The sequence below is a fragment of the Papilio machaon genome, chromosome 12 (assembly GCF_912999745.1).
Source record: "Papilio machaon chromosome 12, ilPapMach1.1, whole genome shotgun sequence".
Taxonomy (NCBI): domain Eukaryota; kingdom Metazoa; phylum Arthropoda; class Insecta; order Lepidoptera; family Papilionidae; genus Papilio; species Papilio machaon.
This window is the reverse complement of record NC_059997.1, coordinates 4,062,776-4,080,129: the sequence shown is the minus strand read 5'-3', so window position 1 is coordinate 4,080,129 and position 17,354 is coordinate 4,062,776.

Here is a 17,354-nt window from a genome sequence, read left to right as displayed (position 1 = left end):
TAGATGAATCAAAAACATAACATTTGTTATATTCCGAACACACTATTCGGATTCATTTACATGTTTTTGTATCGCTTATCGATTGTTATAAATTTCTATCGTCTGGCTTACCTTCTTAGAAAAAGAACAAACAAAAAAACAATGTCATTTCAAATGCATTAGGCGCGATAAAGATATAGACCTAAAAACAAACTAATCATCTTATGCGCTTGCGCATGCGTCAATCGTTGTAAACAAGTTGAAGCTCATAAATTTTGATATCGATGTATAATAATTCGCGCACATTTTGACACACATTTTATTTTTTTAAGGTTGTCATTAATGAATTTTACTATCTAAATTCCTTTCATATATGAGAAACATTAAACAGAAAATTCCAATACACATACGTAAATATTGTTTTGCAATTATATTGTCTTTTAGAAATAAAAAAAATAATGTAACTAAAATAAAAAAAAAAAGATATAGTGAAATGAAATTTGTGAAGAAAATTTACTTGCAGCTATAATAAAACATATATTTTATATGTATTCCACTGTTTAGAAGTTCATAAAATTGCACTTTGCTTTATTTACGATATTTACTTAACTGTTCGAAGTACGCGTGTAGGTTTTTCCCACTTTGGTTGGAAGTACTTTGATGCATGACCGCCTACGTAAGTTAATGTAGCCAGCGCTAGAATTGAACATTAATATGAATTAACTTTAAGTCCTAATCACGATAGATGCCTGAATTATTTTATAGATCGGGCTAAGATGAGTTATCATCATCCGATCATATCAGCTATTTTTGTCTGTATTTTGTTTAAATCCCACACACTATTGTGCTATTACCTGTTCTGCAGTCAGTTTTAATGCTACCGAGTATTTATTTTATCGGTCTAGTAGGTGTTGATTAAATTTATTTATTAATTCAAAGTATTATTAGTGCTTAATATCACCATTTATTAATATTAAACAACTTGATATAGGTAATAACAAAAACATTCAATAACGAGTAAATCGTGTCACGTTTCTCTATCTATAAGGAAAATGAATATAAAGCGAATAATTAGATATGCAATAAACACATTGTCAACGTTACGGTATGTGGTGGTACATACAGGTAACATTTGTATAGAAGAGATTTTGTTTTTAAATGATGAATTTAATTGCAGCATTACAATGAATAATAATAACCTTCAGGTTGTTATAAATTTGTACTGCATCAAAGATTTAATAAATTTTGTTAGTTATTTAAATACCATTAAAATTAATTATTTTCGTCATAAGCTCTAAATGTAAAGTTAATACGGTAAATTTTTACTCTATTTCATCGGTATAGTTAAACTTTACAGTTTCGAAGGTTTAGCTAAGTTGAAAAATATTTGACTTTGAATCCAGTTGAACTGCTTTTTTCAAGTAAAATTACGCCTCTATGCCTTAAGTAACATTTCCTAAATATTTATACGAGGCTTTGACACCGCGTAGAGTTTTAGAACCATACAGTTGAAACATACAGGATATTTATTTGCTCACACAAAAATTGTACAACGCTTTACATGATTTTTTTTTGTGACTGTATGGTAATTTCCTCCGCTGTGTTCGACGGAAAAACTTTTACAGCTTTAGTAGCGTCAAAAGCTCCATATTATGAATGTATTTGGTACATCGAGTATGTTGGAAGGAATTTTCATAGAAGCTTCTTGCGGCTAGGATCTTAAGACGACATTTCGAGAACTGCGTCCTTGTATGCTATGCACATATAAATGGAATTGTTAAATACTTTACAAGTCGTTCAAGTGTGACCATAAATTAAGAAATGGACTTGATTGTCTGGATCAGAGGAAGCAAATGTTATAATTATAAGTATTGACCGAAACTATTTGCTATAACCTCCTTTTTGAAGTCGGCTAAAAATAGTACTCTGCGTAGTTAAGTATGTCATTGGTAAACCAAAATCAAATGTAAACTGTTAAACTGTATATGTAAAAATGACTAAATTTTAATATTTACAAAAGTGGAAGTCGACTAGAACATAATTTTTTTTTGCCCAACTTGTTATGTGTTTTGTTACGATGGATACTGAAGATACGTAGCTAATGAAAATATACTTATTCTGTTTTGTATTAAATTAATATTTTATTCCAAACTGGTTTTATAGCGCGGCATTTGCGTTGCATTTCGATGTCGAACATCTACAATGCCACGCACGCGTATATTATTGAGAACAAAGCATCAAGAGAGGTGATCAAGCCGATGGACAATGGCAACACCAGAGGAACTAAAGATGCATTGCCTGCCTTCTGTTGTTTCTTTTCCGAGAGTTAATAGTATCAATATTTTGTTGTTTTTTTCAAGTTTTGTTCTTAAATATAGTCCTTATACATTTCTTTAGTTTGCTTCGTTCTGTTTATTCTCGGATAGTCTGCGAGGGCGGAGGATATACGAGGCCCAGGAGAGTTCGCGGATTTCTGTAACACGGTATGTTATGGTTGCAGTTTCTTACAAATTGTTTTACATTTCGCTCTCGAGGCTATTTTATTTCTGAAGAAGAAACCAATACAAGACATTACAGGTTACATTCGATTTATTTACATAAAGATAATATCTGATTATTGATTTACTTTAATTTTACTATTACCATTTGAAATACTAATAATCATTAACTTATTTATTTCTATATATGGTACTAGTTTTTTATAACGTTACATTATTGAGATGTAACGTTTGTAGTAATCCTAACGCACAGATAACATAATTCTATTAGACGAGGTACGTGTTGTCGGTGTAGACGTGCCTTGAGGTTAATTGTTTGGATTATCGAGAATATCTTCCTGATGAAACAACAAGCCAGCCTCCAAACATAGAACATATTCAGTTACAAAATATATACAAACTATTATTAAAAGTGTGTATTCTATTTACTCTATAAATAAAAGTTACAAGTACCACTCATTTCTATCATGTTAAATTGTGTTATATAAATGTATATAATGTAATAGTATTTTCCAGTGAGTTTAAGTTTAAGTTTATATATTTACAATATATAAGCATCGAGGGTGTTGTTAAAGATGACTCTAGGAAATTACGTTATGCAAATGAATGGAAAGAACAACGTTACGATTCAACAAGATAGTTTCTGAGTAGGTACTGCTTAAGCAATTATTTCATGCATATCTGGTAGCCAAGTAATATATCTGTGTTTAATATCTATAAAAATATGTCCATTGAAATTTTTAGACTCGGGATTTCTTTCATCTGTTATGTTTACTAGTCGCTATAATAGTAACAAAATATTTGCAGTTTCTTTTTATTTAATTTTAATATGAAAAACTGTGTTATACTTTGTAAGAACTGGTATAGTTAAAAGGAACAAAATCAGTGCTAGTTAAGCAGGGCACAATGGCTTCCTTTAACATCGTTTACAAAGTTAACAAAGGAGTTAGTAACTTTAATCTGCTCACTATAATATATTCGTGCAAATACTGTAAACCGGCGGCCAAAGTTAAGTTTGACGGTTGATGGATAATCAAAGCACCTTAGTTGTGCCCCTCGCGGTGTAATAGTTTCGAACCCCGTGTCCTAGTTACCTACGAGTCAAGGTTGCACAACATGAAATCAATTGTTTACTTATTGTGCACCCGCTCGTAGCAAAAAAGAAAACCGTGGAAAATATCAGAGGTGTGTAAATAGTTAAAAGCATAACACAGAAACATTTTATCATCTTTTATAAATAAGATTCTGACGTTCATATTTAAAATTTCAATTTCATTCATTAAACGTGACCCTTTGATGAATACCATTGACATTCAAAAGGCTTTTGAAATATAAGGGTCAACCTTACGTATACCTCGCCCAGGTGAGTAAGAAGGACTCTGCTGTGTGAAGGACCTGTGATATTGGTGAGCGGCTGCGGGGCGGGGTTGCGAGGGCGGGTGCGGGCGGTTGTGGGGCGGGGGCGAGGGCGCGGGCGCGCGGGATAGCGGGGTGGCGGGAGGCACGTAACAAGTGAAGCGGCCCCGGGAGCAACAGTCTGCCGCAGCCCGGCCACGCGGGCCCACTCGTTACGTGCAGTATCGCGTCTCGGGCCTGACTGTGCTCCCGTAAGTAGAACCTTGCGGAATTTATTACATATCTTTAGGTCGGTTAACGAGCGCCGAAAGCTCGCAGCACCGCAGTTCCCTGCTCGCTGGGAGCGCCCGCGCGCCGCCCGTGACCGCCGCGCCGACTGCGACCACCGCGCCGCCTTCCTCCACACGATATACTGTCTCCTCTTTGATGGATGTCCGATATCAATACAACGCTAAACCTGTTGAATGTACGAAGACATGAGCTTATACGTCTTTGTCATTATTATGGGCCATTACGCCCCAATCGACGACTTCTATGTCATTATTCTTGGTATTAATATTGGTTGGTAGGGAATTTGTATCAGTTTTTTGTGAATTTTTATGTTTAAGCCTAATGATTTCGTTATAATTTTTTTTTTCTAAAATAAAATTCTACAGAATATTCAATGCCTGATGTTTTAAATAATATTTAAAATGCACCACTCCACAAATATGCCTATGAAGTTTTACATTAACTATGTATTTTTCGCACAGTTTTCACTGGTCTAAAATTTTATTTTTACTTATGGAATACAAACCTAATTATTGAATATTTTTAGACTGGTTCTAACAATTTCGTTAATTGTTTGATTAAATTTTAAAACACAAATTTAAATTCACTAGAATAAATCTTACTTAGTTTAAATCGTCGCTTCTACAGACATTGTTCGTAGCGCGCTTCGAAAAATTATTTGTACGTTTTAGAAGGCGTAGCTTGTGCCAAATTGAATAACAAATATCTGAAGTAGATTCAAAGGGTTAGTTTTGTTACCAATTTGAAGAATTGTATTACAAGAAAAATTATCTTCGCTACGGGTATACTCAGAAGACGTAGGTAATGTTGAATGCTCTGGGTAAGATTTAAATATGGATTTAAGTCAGTAATGTCCAAGATGTAACACTGAGAAGTAGTACACAACTTTTTGATAAGTTATACGCAAGTATTGTTGAAAATGTTTAAATTACTACAGTTTCGAAGCTATAAAAACTAAAATAATGATTGATCATATTGTGATAAAAGTTTGATAGTGCTCTTAGAGGATACCTGAGTTTTTTTACATAAAATACTAATACACTTTCATTTATAGACATTTATTAATTTACGGTTTTAGTACGGTTTTAAATATTTTTACTTTTGTGGTTAACATACTATTATTTAGCGTTCATAAATCGTGTCGCGTCAGTAATTAGTGAAAGCCTACGAAAGCTCTACGAACGATATCACGAGTACACAAGTACACAATTAAAACACTTTTATGCTACTTAGTTACAATAAATTTACATAACAAATGTTTGTAATAAGTGTCAATTATAACGGTATTTGTGGCCGAATATTGTTATTTATATAAAGTATTAGTTACTCTTAAATACCATACATGGGCTCCTGACTAGTGATAAGTACTTAATTACATTTACATTTTAGTTATGATATTTTTTATGTTCCCTTCAGATTGAAGGGACTAGACAGTATGTATTAGTTGGAACAAGAAATACTTCCTGTACTTACTTCTTAAAGAAAATAAAATAAGTTCGTGTATTTTATGAAAACCTTAAGAAAAGAACTTTCCGCTGGAGCGCGATTACTTGCAACTTATTCAGGCTACCAACTTACTATCGATACTTTCCAATTAACATAAGTTTTTGCAGTTTACCAAAGCAAATTGGAATTTAAAAGGTTTCTTTTAAAAAGTAATTTTGTGTGGTTTCTGAAATTGAAATCATTTGACTCGGTTTATGTTTTATTAAGTTATTGCTGTGCGTATTTAACTGCTTCTAGAAACTGAACTGAAGGCAAAAGAAATAATCCTTTAATGCAATATAAATCAATATCTTAAGTGTTAAATTTCAAACTTGTGGTTTTTAGTTATTTTCAGGTAATGTATTTATTTACTTTATATGAGTATAAACATAATTTTATTAGTCATGCATTTGTCTGACGTATTTCGCAATGGTACAGATTTATTTAGCTGTAAATAAATATCTTCAGCTTTCACACACCTGGCTTATTTCATGACATTGACAGCAGATTAAGCTCCGCTAAAGCGCTTGTCAATCAAACTTAACAGCGACCATCTTAAGTTAATGGAATCAAATAATTTGTATTGGAATTTCTCAAAATGCGATTTCATTTAAATAAAATTTATATAAATTAAAAAAAAGATTTATGAAAAGAATTCAAATATTGAAATTTGAATAAAATTTGCACATGTCACCGTTTATGAAGTTTATTATTAAAATTATACTTAAATTGAAGTAAAGTAACAATATTAAATAGGTAAATAAGCATGAGGTAGCGTAACAAAGGTAATAGGCTATATAAATAGCCTGTTTAACTTTGTAACTTTAATGAGTCTACTGTGACAACCAGAATGTTTATTTTTTCAAAAGATATTTATTTCAAATGAAATTAAAATCAAAAAAAATTTGAGTAAATTTTACAAATACATAGAATATAATAAATTGAAACGTTTCTTGATCATTTTACATTTTACCGCATTAAATATTGGTTATCTTTATAATAGATTAAAAATATCCCTCTTTCCTCACAGGTGGGCCTTGAACATTCTGATGATATTTTCTAAAGAATTTTCTTTGAATAGAATGCGGACGCTTCGTTATAATGAGATCTTTTTTTTCTACTTTCGTTTTTTTTTAATACGAAGTATTCCTTAAAATTAAGATCTTAAAATTTTATTAATTGCAAAAAATGTATTTGAGTTTCATGAAAATAACAATCGTGCTTAAAATGCTATTACATAAGATTTATTAAGTTTTGTTGAATCAGAAGCGGCAAAGAGTATACCATGAATATAAAGAGTTAAAAAGATGACCTCAAGTCATACCTAATGTATTAATTTTTCATTACCAAAATTCAATTAATATCGCTACGGGGCAAGTCGTAGATTTACGGAATTATTTACCGTTTTATTTATTTATAAAAGTGACGTAATCATTAAGGAAAGTCAAATATCTAAATATATAAAAGAAAGTCGTGTTAGTTACACTATTTATAACTCAAGAACAGCTGAATCGATTTGACTGAAAATCGGTGGGCAGGTAGCTTAGAATCAGGAAACGGACATAGGATAGTTTTTACCCCGTTTTCTATTTTTTATTCCGCGCGGACGGAGTCGCAGGTAAAAGCTAGTTGTATATAAATAAATACTAGAAAGAAACTACACTATCGAAACCAGGCATTTACACTTATTGCTTTGACGCAATTTGTTCGGACGTATATTTTCTTGTCTTCTTTAAAGATCGGATATGCATATACATAGGGTCGGCCACCAACGTCACGAATTTCAACTGATACGGAAAAGCTTTTAGTTATATAGAGGTATCCCTGTAGTATGCATAGTAAATTACTTTTTATTTCATTTAGTTAATTTGATATTTTCATACAATGTTAGGTTTATCTGTTTATTATTTACCTGCAGCAAACGAAATTTCATATGAACAATCTCTAGAACAGATCCTGAACTCTCCATTTAATGTTGTTCATTATTTCAAAAGAAGTTCAAGAAAATAATACTTTAGATTTCTAAATATTTCAATATAGTAGTGTGACGATTTCTAGACATGAATACTTTAAGTCGTCTTTCTATTAGGTTGTCTAGTTTTAGTGGTTTATTACTAATGTTTATGTTAAAATAGTAAAACTTTTGTTTTGTTTGTTTTTTTTTAAATTTAATTTACATAGGAGAATATACAATGCAATGTTGCATTTGTTCTAACCTCCTGGGAGGAGCGATGCTCGGGTAAACGGATAGTGTTCTTGGGAAGGATACGGAATATTTTGTTAAAGAAATTGTTTTAACTTAACAAAATGAAAGTCGTTGAAATAAGATTCTTTGAGGATCCCTATGATTTGACTTGAATCGTTCTAAAACAAAACCTTACGTTATAATGTAGCTGTCAAATGCAAAATAAAATTTACAAATCTGAAACTCCTGTATTCAAAAAAGGTTATTTATTTAAATCAAATGACAGTAAAACTTCTCATTGACAACTGGTGTTTTTTACTTCTTACACTGTTTTTATTTTAATTATACAGTTTTGTTTTCCTTAAATTGCATCCTCTTGCTCTTCCATCGAGCCATAGAATTAACACGGTTAACACATTTTTATAGTACGTTAATAAGAAGTTAGCTTGTAAAGTTTTCTTTTAAATAACTGATTAAATATGAAACTAGGTTGATATGTAAAAGTCCTATAGCAATGTTAAGGGAGATGAAATCGATTGGTGAAGCTGCCGTTCATTTGTAAGCATAGAACGTGACGGCAGCCGCGAGACAATGCCAGCCGCGGCTGGTGCGATTCTAAGCAGCTTATTTTCTATAAATATCTTATAAATTATTAATAATCTTTCTTTCTAATTAATGTCCTTTCTATAAATTAATAGTGATTAAATACAAAGATAGACAATATTTTTGCAAACTATTCAATGAACTATTCTATCGCAAATTTTTACAATTTGTAAATGAATGATGTTTCTTTTTAATCATGCAATTTTTTAGTGCTAATCGGTAATATTAAGTATTTATGTTTATAGTAATGTAGGTACATTTATCAAGTTTTAATAGTGAGTTCTCGGTTCTATCTGAGATATCCAGACGTTGTTAACTTTTCTACTTTAGTATCTGAAGCAGCATTCCTGTTCAACTTTCCAGCGGGAAAGAGGGGCCGATGTTCCAGAAAACTTTTAATGTTAACATTTTACTGTAAACGTAGTCATGTTTGAAGCAAATGTTTTTCTCTATTTTTTTATTTTTCTTTCTTATTATAAGTTATGAAAATACTAAAATGGATCTTTTTAAATAAAAGCTGGAATGTAAGTAGGTAGTAAATCAATTAAGCTTTTGTGTAAATTGATTGAAATAAGAAATTAGAACATACTTCTTTCCTTTTCACTCTATTATAAACTTTGAACGACTTAGTTTCCTTCAAACAATACGTTTTTAAATAAAACAAAACACGAGCAGATAATAACAAATATTAAAAAAAATTCAATACCATGACAATCACACAAAGACATGAAAAACAACAGTGGAAATCCACGGTTAATGAGAGTCTCGAACCAGTCTCTTATCGATCCTTTCCGGTTGGTATTTATGTCCAGCCTCCGTGTGCTATAGATATTATAAAGCGTGATAGGACATATTGATTGGGCAGACTGTACTGTAAGCAATGGACGGAACGTGTATTGAGGGTCCATAATGGCCGTTTCTTGGTGTTTCTAAATACGCCGTGTGACATATTATTTAATAGCTTGAAATATTTCGCTCGTTACGCTGAGTAACGTCGTTAGTACGTACAGTTTTACATAAAACTTTTTTTATTATAACGGGTAATGTACAATACATATCTAAATGCCTATATACTACACATATGATATGAATTACTTCTTTATACCATCTGTGTGTAAATACATTTTTACTTGTGTTAATAATTTATTTTATTTTCAGGTACCTACACATACCAAGGTGTTTAAAAAGGTAAGTTGGACTACTTGTTTATTTTATACCCTATACATTTATATCTCTATTAAGCTTTTCTGTGTCTTTTAGGTTAGGTTGATTTTAGAAATACTTTGTATTGTCGTGTTTCTCTTCCTCAGCCGTTTAATCTGCCGAATCTGGCAATACGACGAAACTTAGGCCATTCTTTCCTAATTTATGTGGGAGCGGTGTTGACCGGGTGTGAAATAGTTTCCGCACAAGAGCTCGCATGTACTTTATATCTTTATTGCGTGTAAGTGACATTGCGAGGCTATTAAATGTCTATTTATTACGTTAGTTAGAAGTATTATCCTTTAATGATTTGTTTAAATGATTACTATGTAATCTATGTGTTGAATGAATTAAACCTTTATGTATATTAATTGTTGTATCACATGTGGAGTGTCGATGGCACATTTGTTAAGTACCTGACTGGGCGCGACCGTAATCTATATGTCTAGGATCGAATCCATGCAGACTGCATTGCGCCAATGTTCTTTTCAGTTTTCGAATGCCATTTGTACATTTATACGTGAAAAGAAAACATCGTGGTACTCCTTGCACATGTTTTTTTATAAGAGAAGGGCCGGGTATACCGAGGGTATCATCGACGCCCGTGGACATTCGCATTACCTGAGGAACTGCACGTGCGTTGCTAAAATATCTATGAAGCAATTCAAATAAGTGAAGTTAACCAACCCGGACTGGGCCACCATGATTGACTATGGGTTAGTCACCTCTAATTTGTGTGGCCTCCGAGCCATTCGGTGGGGACATTTTATATGAACCAACGACGACAATAATAATAATAATAATAATAATAATAACTCTATGGCAACGTTTGACACTGTCAAAACGAAAAATTTCTCCCAGTAAATTAAAATACAATTTAAATATTTAAACAATCAAAACTAACAATAGAAATGGAAAAGAAACAAACACAAAAGAAGCCAGATCACAAAATTCATAGATACAATGAGGAGAAATCCAAGAAGACAGTGTCGCGTTGCCGAATGTGAGCTCGCACGCCCAACAACTTCGCGGCCTGCTCTGGTCTGCGCCACGACGGGGGACTGGATACCTGTTGCTCCCCCAGCCCTGATGACATCCAGTGGCGCAGCCATCGTCGGGCCGCCTTTGCCGGCCACTTCGTCTACAACACCGATGAGGAGTGGCCGCCCACCACCGGCTCGCTTGGAATCCTCGGGGGTTACTCCCCCGCCTACGGCTCCCGCAACCGGTGGTGTAGTGCGCCGCATGAGATGGCATTTATTAAATGAAAGTGTCATGCGGGCCTACTTCGGGGCGACAGAGGGTGGAACCAACCTTACGGCGTATCGGCCTAAGATGCTGTCTTTGTTTCAGACCCTTCACCCAAGTGTGTCTGTGACTGCCCAACGTCTATCGGATCAAGTGCGGGTCATACAACGGCGTCACCTGTTAGATGACTCTGTACTTGAGCGACTCCGTCACGAAGCGCGACCCCTTCACAATGCAGCTGAAGTACGTAGTGTTGCACCTGTGGACCCCGTGGCTGCTGATGTGCTAACGGAACCACCAAGTGAAGAGGTTTGTGTTAGTGATCAGGATATTGAGCGTTTGAGGAGAACTTTGGAAGATGTGATTTTGAATTATAGATCCGTATCAATCAGTGACCGTCCTCGCTTACCACGATTGCCCATTAACAAGCGGAATATATGTATTGTAAATGCTGTAGACCGCTTGTTATCTCCGTATGTGGATTCTAGTCTAGATTTATGCGATACCCATTCAATTCTCTATTGTGGGGCACTGACTGCATGTCGGGTGGCTGGAGTGGGGATTATAAATCCCAATTCAGGTTCTCGTCGTGGAGAAGCTCGCCCCGTATGGCAGTGCAGAATTGAACGGCGCATAAATGTAGCTAGAAGGCTCATAGCGAAGCTTCTTTGTTTTCGGGCGGGTAATAACCGCCCAAAGGTTATGCGTTTCGTGACTCAGGCGTTTGCTGGGACTGGTATCACGTCCAATGAATATATGTCAAGAGTCATGGAACGCATAGACTTCTGGAAACAAAAAGTGTTCGCATGGGCTAATCGCCTAAGAAGGTATAAAGAAAGATCTGAGAGATTTATTCAAAATCGCATATTCCAGAGAGATCAGAGGTGTATTTACCGTAACTGGGAGCAACCACAAAGCCAGGGACTTGATTTACAGCGACCAGATGCTACTGTGACTACTGCGTTTTGGAGCGGTATCTGGTCGGTGCCAATCGAGCACACTGAAGGCGAGTGGTTGAATGTTGTCAGACGCTCGTGTGAAGCGGTTACCGAAATGGGACCTGTAGTTATTACAGGTTCTGACATAAGTGCTGCAGTTCGTTCTGTTCCTAATTGGAAAAGTCCGGGCCCGGACGGACTGCAGAACTTTTGGCTAAAATGGTTCCGTAGTTCGCATGAGCGCCTAGCAGCTCAATTTCAATTTGCAATAGAATTGGGCACGCTTCCAGATTTCATGACATCAGGTATAACACATCTGATCTATAAATCTGGATGTTCTACGGACCCTAAGAATTACAGACCAATAACATGCTTGCCTACCATCTACAAGCTCCTTACATCCATTCTGAGAATCAAAATTGAAGCACATATTTGTACAAATAACGTTTTGTCAGCAACTCAGAATGGATGTAAGGTTGGGTCCCGTGGTACCAAAGATTGCCTCCTCATTGATATGGCTATTTGCCAACAGGTTAGACGAAGTAAAAAGAACATTTCTATGGCCTGGATTGACTACAAGAAGGCTTATGATTCGGTGCCCCATGGATGGTTAAGTAAAGTGCTGGAAATATATAAAATACATCCTACACTTCGCACTTTCCTTAACTCATGCATGGGACAGTGGACCACAAGCTTTTCCAATCCAGGGCAGGGAAACCTTTCTACTTCCTCTAGCCGGATTGGAATCCGGCGTGGCATCTTTCAAGGTGATAGTCTGAGTCCATTGTGGTTTTGCTTGGCTCTGAACCCTTTAAGCACACTGCTAAAGAGTTCAGAGCTAGGTTACCGTCTACGTAGAGGAGGCGAGATCATATCACACCTTTTGTACATGGATGACCTCAAGTTGTACGCATCGAAGAAGTCTGACTTAATGACTTTGCTTAAAATTACCGACGATTTTAGCAGAGCCATTGGTATGACGTTTGGAGTGGACAAATGTGCGGTCATAAATGTACAAAAGGGGAAGGTTGTAGCTTCTGAGAATCTACAGCTTACTCAGGATGTGTCCCTCGTTTCCCTCTCGGAGAATGAAAGCTACAAATATCTCGGTATGTCGGAAGCATTAGGTATTAATGACAAAGGTATGAAACAACTGGTGAAAGAACGGTTCTTTTGCCGCCTGAAAAAAGTTCTAAAAAGTCTTTTATCGGGTGGGAACAAGTGCCGTGCTTTTAACAGCTGGGTCATGCCAGTCTTAGCCTACTCTTTTGGCATACTGAGATGGTCGCAGACAGAACTGGATGCCTTGGATAGAAAAGTTCGTCGATTGCTTACAGCATACCGGATGCATCATCCACGTTCGTCTGTAATGAGGTTATACATCCCGCGGAAACATGGGGGTCGTGGCTATTTAAATGCCAAGACCCTGCATAACCGCGAGGTGCACAATCTTAGGGAATATTTCCTTAAGGTGAACGTGGGAATGTATCAAGATGTTGTAGCAATGGACAAAGGAGTCACGCCGCTTTCCTTGGCTACCACGAATTGGCGAAGGTTACCGGTACTAAGTGTCTCGGACCGCATTAGTGTATGGAAGAGCAAGGAGTTACACGGTAGGTTCCATCGCGCCTTAACAGGGCCTGATGTGGACCAATTATCCTCCGTGGCTTGGCTGCGCTTCAGCAACCTCTTTGGGGAAACTGAAGGTTTTGTCTTTGCAATCATGGACGAAGTCATCGTAACGAACAACTACCGAAAACATATTCTAAAGGATGGTACGATTGACATTTGTCGGGCATGTCGTCGTCCCGGTGAGTCTATTAGACATATCGTTTCCGGTTGTTCTCGACTTGCGGACGGTGCATACTTGCATAGACACAACCAAGTTGCCAAGATTATCCATCAGCAACTTGCCCTTAAATATGCTCTTGTGGATACTGAGGTACCTTATTACCAATACCAACCTTCTCCTGTTCTGGAAAATAGCTATATCACGCTCTACTGGGATCGATCTATTATTACAGATAGGACTATTACTGCCAATAGACCCGATATAGTAATAATAGACCGGTCTGAGGGTTGTGTAATGTTAGTCGATGTCACTATTCCACATGACGAGAATCTCGTGAAAGCTGAAAAAGAAAAATTACTAAAATACTTAGACTTGGCTCACGAGATTACCGCCATTTGGCGTATGAAATCGACTACCATTATTCCGATAGTCGTATCGGTGAATGGACTGATAGCGAAGAGCTTCGACCAACAGCTTAAGAAGCTCTCGCTAAACAGTTGGATTAAGGGCCTGATACAAAAGGCAGTTATTTTAGAAACCGCACGCATAGTTAGGAGGTTCCTGTCTCTGTAGCCCTCACCACTGGTTGTTTGAGTAATGGGATTCCGCAGCCGGTGGTATACTATTTTTTATATAATATATTTTGTTAATTTTTTTTTTATAAAATGTATTATATAAATAATAAGATAATAAATGAATAAGTGTGTAATAATAATAATAATAATAAATTTTATTTATTTCAAAACACAATTATTACAAACAAATTTTAGGTTGAGGCACCCTTTTAAGTAAGTACATACTTGTGTCAGGATGCCCCGTTCTTCCATAACATATGAAATTTTATACATTTTTATTTTGTTACATTTCGTTATGACTTAGACTAATACATTGCATGTGTGTTTGCTTTTAAGTGTAAATGCGCGCGTGTTGTTGTGTTGTGTTGTGTGCGTTTAAACTGCAAGTGCATGAAAGTGTATGCGTGGAACTAGTAGTGTGAGTATTTTGGTCTATTTTGTTTCTGAATGTGTCTGTTATGGTGCGTTAAGTAACATTTCTACTTCATCATATTCTAGTTGATTAAGCCAATTCGTAACAATATTTTTTAAATCATGTAGGTTCAAATGTGACATATTTAGAATTTTATTGGTTTTATTGTATATGTATTCTGATTGTTTTTTATATTGACGCCAAGCAAAACATGTTTTTACCATACCTTCATTGATTGCTTTTTTGCTTCTTCTAGTATCCAATTTAGAATTATAGAAAACTGATTTGTGTTTTGTTATTAACAAGTGTAGTATGTATAATTTCCTAATGCTCAACAACTTGCTGTCAGCGTAAAGTAATCTCGTAGGATACCTATAGGGCTTATGGTACATGACTTTTATTAGGGATCGTTGGCTGCGTTCTAGCTCTAAGAGCTTAACTTTGTTAGTACCACCCCAAACAGGGATGCAGTATGTCAGAATCGACTGCGCAAGAGCCATGTACACTTGATTTAAAAGCTTACTAAAGGCTATGTTTCTGATAGTTTTAAAAATCCAAATTAGTTTTCAATGTATCGCTTGTATAAATACATTATTGTTATCACAAGAGAATGAGTAGGGTGGCAAATATAGGTGTTACGAAAATGGAGATTTAACGTAAAGGAAACAAAAGAAATGTTTGTTTAAATTTCCAAAGCTACAAATGGATTATCAATGTCGCTGTCTGTTGTTTCAAAATAACTGTAGAGAGTTTGACATATTGTTTATTAAGAGGGACATAATCGCGTCCTTTCGTACCAAATGGAGTAGAAACGAAGTTGGCGTATTTAGAAAATTATCTTAAAGAAATACAATGTAACAAAAGCGTTCCGTTCATCAAACTTCATTTAAAGTTTTTCCATTAAACAAATCCTCCATTAAACAAAACTTCAGTAAAAATGTTAATAAAATTTATATCCGACTTTTAACTATTAAATATTATACGATTCAACTTAATTAGCAAATTGGTTACGAAAATATTCATTTTATTTTACTTATTTTTAACTATCCTTTTTTATTTTTTAACTTGAAAGAATTGGAAGGTATGTGTGAGAGAGAATAATTATTCTAAATTTATTTATTAATAATAATATTTCTATATCATCTAAGTAAATTATTATAGTAAAGAAAGCTTTTCTTTTGACTACAATAATTCGTATTAACCTTTATTTAACTTAGAATACTATTCTAGAAGACTCTTTTTTAATTCGTTCCAAACTGTTCTTTAAATGTGTGATACTTATATTAGTGTTTATTTTTTATTTATTTATTATATTTATTTAACTACAAAATAATTTGGTTTTTCCATAGTATATTCTTTAGCAATCCTAAGGGATATTAATAGTATTAATTGAAGATTGAAACTAGATTGTTTGAGAGCAACAATACAAATTGGATATCAAACATGTGTACCAATAAACTTTACTAACAGAAACTACATATGTACGCTGTGTTGGTAGCGTTTACAGCAATGGCACGGATTCAACTTTTCTCATTACAACGTTTCTTTGTTTTTATTACACTTATCTCTTATTTTTTGCTATTTAAGGTACAACTACGTCATGTCAGCACCCTGGTTTGCTGTAGTGATAGTTTTGGGAATATTCATTTAAAAGCTATATACAAATATAGTTAATTGTTAATTAAAATACTAACAATATTAATTCGTTCATTCGCCAGCATTCACTTATTACAAAAATTAAGACATGTAATGAAGAAAATTCCTCTAAACAACCATATACATGTGGCTTTGAAATTGTTGAGTTCATAATCTACGTTTCTCGTGATGCCTTTAAATAAATTTAATACAGCAAATATGAGTGTACTGTATTCATACTGTAATAACTTTACTAATTAATTTTTTTTAGAAGGTTACAAGGTTTGTTATGGGAATAAAGTAACCTGACGTATTCCAGACTCTTATTAATGTGTAACTCAAGTCTGTCATCGCGACATCGTAATGAGGGATGTGTACTAAAAACGATACAAATACCGCTCAAATGATTTCAGTTTATTTCGTTTCAATTGTGTACAATTCAGAATATTTTAATGACTAAGAATAAAATATAAAATATCAAAATGTAAAATTTGATTATTTTTAGGGAATATACTATTTGTGAGTAATATTGTCGTTATTTATGGGTTGAAGCTTATATGAAAACAAATAGAAAACTTTTTCAGGTTAACATATGGGAATAATTACGGAATGTGATTATTTAAATACTTGTATACATTTGATTTACATGTATTCAAATGGCAATCATTAATTTGGCCTTCATAGTCTTAAATTATAGAATAGTATTGATAAATCGCATTTCGTGAAAGTCGAGCGAGATCTGTTCAGGTTAACTCGGTCAGGGTCACATCAACCTTTACACGATTTATCACAAATATCTTATTGCAAAATTAAATTTTTCCATAAATTAAAAAAATGCATTACGTTTTCGCAGATAATTTACGAATCGTTTCAATAACTTTTTAATTCTTTTTCGTTTAGGTAAAATTAGTTGTAGAAGTAAGTATTACCATTGTGTATTTTTGCGTATTTTAATATTAATAAAACGTCATTCACTGGGAAAAAGTTAAATTAACAAATCATATTTAAATTGAAATAAAATGTCCCTTATCAGATCATAAGTCAGTGTCAAGTTTTGATTACTAATAAAATTTAATACAACGAAACAATTTAAATCACTTTAGCACAAACAAAGTTTTTGCGTGAGCCGAATACAAAAATAAGATGAGAGGGAC